Source organism: Nicotiana attenuata, chromosome 10 (assembly GCF_001879085.1).
Source record: "Nicotiana attenuata strain UT chromosome 10, NIATTr2, whole genome shotgun sequence".
Lineage (NCBI taxonomy): Eukaryota > Viridiplantae > Streptophyta > Magnoliopsida > Solanales > Solanaceae > Nicotiana > Nicotiana attenuata.
The window spans coordinates 15,337,181-15,342,114 of NC_031998.1; positions in this window are offsets into that span (position 1 = coordinate 15,337,181).

The window sequence follows — 4,934 nt, forward strand, 5'->3', positions numbered from 1 at the left end:
CCCCGGACTCCTTTTTATTTTCGAATATTTGCACAGAACTTTGGTCTGATTTGGTTGATTCTGAAGAAATTAAAAGCTTGCGAAGTTTGATGAAGTTGCAGCCTGTGTTGTGGGTTAACATTCTCAACTATAACTAATTTTGCAGTTATACTGTGAAAATAAAGAAAGAATTATTGTCAATTACAATAATTTCAGTTGAGTGTGGTACAGAATCGGCAAGAAAAAGAAAAGAAAGATTACAAAGTGACAACTTCCAAGTCATATCAGATTTTCATTTTACACTGCGTTAAAATTTGATTTGTTAATGGTGTAAATAATTGACCAGCTTCAAGAAGTTACCCATGTTATTGCCACATGCTTAATGTAAACATTTGCCAGTTAAATTTTCAGTGATTCACCATTAGCAGATAGCTCTTTTCGTATTCTTTTCTTGTCATCTTGTTTGTGTTGGTTTACCTGGACCCATTAATATTCACATAAAAAATTATCATCTACTTTTCAATGAGAGACACAAAGTCAATCAAAGATGGCCCCAACAGATAGTATATACAACCAAAATACGCAATCTCATTTTCCAACCTCAGATTTTACTTCCCCTTGATGCCTATCTAGTTACCATGTGTCCTTCTGTCTCACCATCAACTGGAAAAAAAACCCAACTGTTTTTCTTAAATTTCCCACTTCAATAACAGTCTCTATCTCCACACATTAATATAAACTCAAAGCCTTTGAATTCTCTAGAGAAAGGAGAATAAGAGGACAGGAAAGTTGAATCATTCTTTTACAAAGACATTCTGTAGTATAGGACGTGCAAAAATTCATCACCAAATTTTGATAAAGTTTCTTTCCTAAGTTCGTGAGAATATTCTTTTTTGCATTCACTCTGTGACATCAAGAAAGCAGAGAGTGTGATTTTGTGATTTTCCCTATTATGGCTTCTTCGTTGGTTTCATCACCAATTACATTACCAAAACCAAAAGTAGAACAACTTTCATCCATTTCTCAATAAACATTTACTTTTCTCATACATTTCTTCCCAAGAAAACCAATCCAACTTACTCAAAATCATCCAAGAAATTCCAATGTGCTGCTATTGGCAATGGATTATTAACACACACAACCCCAGAAGTTGGCAGAATTGTACCAGAAAATACTCAGGGCATTGTCACTGTCAAAGTAGTCTTTTTCTTTTTTTTTGGAACCCCACAAAAACCCGGAGCCGCTACAGCCTCTGCTCTTCGGGTGAGCACTCTGTGCGTACTGGGTAAACCCCTACTGTGTAATAGCCTGCAAACCACACAGGGGATGTAAACCGCACTAGACAAGCCCTATGCGACAGGCTCGACCCAGAAGACATATAGGGGGATCTATCCCAGGTCATCCGTATGGATGCCCGCCCTCCAAACCAACTGGGACATCCCCGAAGGGACCTTTATTTCTTTCTTGCACTTTACATTGGGTTGGAAAAAGAAGAGCTGTTTAGGAGGCTGAAAATAATTTTTTATCCCTTTCAGTTATCTATGAGATAAGTGTTAAAATGGTGTGGTTAACATTGTAGAAGCATGTACACCTGTGGTAATTACAAACATCACAAGGAAATGCTAACCAATAGCTTTAATCTAGCTTGTATGTTCTTTTAATGATTGATTTAATGTAGAAATGGTAATATAATGGTCAACTACTTGCAAATATGATTAACATGGAACCCTCTCTTACACAAAGTGGAAAGTAACTTTTGGCCATAGGTAGAACACTCATCTGTAGATTAAAAGCATTATCTTGATTTTTATAACACTCCCTTCTGCTATTACTTGGATTTTGATAGCTTCCAATAGTACATAAGTTCCATAAATTGTTGACATGACTATTTCAACATCTTTATCAGCATATAATGCTGGACTCTACAAAGGTCTTAAGCAGCTAACTGAGCTCATTTCGTCGTACCAATCACTTAAGGACACAGGTCGCGGCCCTTAGATAGTGAACTTTATCATCAGTACTGCTAGATAGTGCAATCTCGGCAAGGATGTCCGGCTTCCCGAAGAAGGTAAGGAGCAACAATAACCACAACAAGAAATGCAGTGTAATTCCACAAGTGGGGTCTGGGGAGGATAATGTGTACGCAGCCTTACCCCTACCTTGCGAAGTTAGAGAGGCTGTTTCCGATAGACCCTTGATCTAGCAAGGCACAGTCAGTAGAAGGTAAGAAAATATTAGCCAAAGAGACCTTGTGGCTGGTAAAAGTGTACTCTAAAATTATGGAGATCGAGTCTCGTCTCCTGCCATGCGGCCTTCACATCATCGGTAAGCCTCTGACAGCAATGGAGGCAGCTGCTACCCTTGTTAACATAGCTGCATTAATTGGACCGTCCTGAAGATGGTATTTCTTTCCTTCCATCTATATTAGCAGAGACAGTTGGAAGGAACATAGAGGACATCTACAGAGGAAATGATCATGGTATTTTACGAGATGTGGAACTGTTATGCAGATAACTTCCGTCTTCTCTGGTATGACTCTACTGCCACGAGAATTCATTTCTTCATCTTTTGTTTGTCATTCTCCATCTTATAGTGGAGTTTACTTTGCTGAGTGTTTATTGGATATATGTGAATCCCTACTGGCATCTGTGAAGGCCAATGAGAGAATTGTCAAAGTCTTTCTTATAATCAGAAAGGTAGTTGATAGAATTGTTGAAGCTTTCTTGTAAACAATTAGAAAACATGTTGATGCATAAGCTAAGTTACAATAAAAGTGTTAAATATAGAGACAATAGAGCAATCTCGCTTATATTGTATTCAAGAAGTAACAAGTATATATAAAAGTACATAGAGCCCTAACTATGGAAGGAATCAAAAAGGAAATCCTATAAATCTGCTGTCAATCCCTATAATTATGCTAGCTATGTATATTACATAAGATTATGTCTACATTCAGATTATGTTTACATTCATTATCTAACACTACCCCTCAAGCTGGAGCATATGTTACAAAGGTAATCAACTCGAATCCATTCAACGCCTTTGTGAACAAATCAGCCGGTTGCTCTCCTGTCTTCACGTAGCCAGTAGAGATCAAGTTCTCCTGAATCTTCTCACGAATAAAATGACAGTCAACCTCAATATGCTTAGTTCTTTCATGATACACCGGATTTGACGCAATATGGAGGGCAACTTGATTGTCACACCAGAGTTTTGCTGGTATTGGATGCTCTAACCCAATTTCATTCAACAGATGATGTATCCACATAATCTCACATGTAGACTGTGACATAGCTCTATACTCGGATTCTGCACTGGATCGAGATACAACACTTTGCTTCTTACTCCTCCATGATACCAGGTTTCCTCCAACAAAGACACAATAACGTAACCTGTAGTAGATCTTCTATCTATTTTCGATCCAGCCCAGTCAGCATCTGCAAAACACTCAATACGAGTATGATTGTGATTGCTATATAATATGCCAAGTCTAGGAGATCCTTTCAAGTAACACAAAATCTGTTCTAAAGCTGCCCAATGTTTGACCGTTGGTGCAGACATGAACTGGCTAACAACACTTACCGCAAAAGCAATATCTGGACGAGTCATAGTGAGGTAGTTTAATTTCCCAACTAACCTCCTGTATCTCTCTGGATCGTCAAAAGGATCACCATCATCTTTCATAAGATGCACATTAGGAACCATTGGAGTACTGCAAGGTTTAGCTGTCAACTTTCCAGTTTCTGCAAGCAAGTCAAGAATGTACTTTCTCTGAGACAAAAGAATTCCCTTCTTGCTTCTATTTACTTCTACTCCCAAAAAGTATTTCAACTAGCCCAAGTCCTTTGTATGAAACCTAGTATGCAGAAAAGACTTGAGGGAAGAAATGCCCGCAAGTCGCTTCCTGTGATAACAATATCATCAACATATACAACAAGGAGAATAGTGCCAGCTACTGATTTCCGATAGAAGACTGAGTGATCGCACTTACTCATTTTCAACCCAAACTCCTGAACTACCTCACTGAACTTGCCAAACCAAGCTCGTGGACTCTGCTTCAAGCCATACAAGGACTTCTTCAAATGACAGACTTTCCCATACTCCTCCTGAGCAACAAAACCAGGTGGTTTCTCCATGTACACTTCCTCCTGAAGATCACCATGAAGGAACGCATTCTTGATATCCAACTAATGTAAAGGCCAATTCTTGGATGCAGCTAGAGAAATAAATAAGCGGACAGAAGTGAGTTTGGCTACCGAGGAGAAGGTGTCAGAATAATCCTCCCTATAAGTTTGAGCATACCCTTTAGCCACAAGTCTGGCCTTAAGTCTTGCCACAGAACCATCTGGATTAACTTTAATTGTAAAGACCCACTTGCATCCCACTGGTTTCTTTCCCTTTGGTAAATCTACCAGATCCCATGTGTGGTTATCCTCTAAAGCATGTATTTCCTCAAGCATTGCATCAGACCATCCGGAATGATTCAAAGCCTCCTTCACTGTTTTGGGTACGGAGATGGAGTCTAGAGAAGCAATCATAGATCTAGACGTAGAGGATAAGTGGTCATAGGAAACAAAGTTAGCAACAGAATATGTTGATTTGCAAGTACATGTACCTTTACGAAGAGCAATAGGAAGGTCAAGGTTATCTGGAGGATCATGCAAAGGAGGATCAGATGATGAAGGAACTGGTGCGGGACATGTATCATTTGTCTCTCGCCTCCGCGAATAAACTGGAACAATTGGAGGTCTTGCTAACACAGTTGGAGCAGGTACTGAAGGCACAATAGTCGGTTCATGCTCAACAATAGAACTGGGAGATGGAAGAGCATCTTCTGATTGTTCTCTCAAAGTACGGGTAACCTGATATACTAGCCACTCATCTTCCTCCCCCTAGCTTGTAGAAACGGGAGTGCATAGAAGAATGGTGTAGTCTCTGAAAAATCCACATCAGTT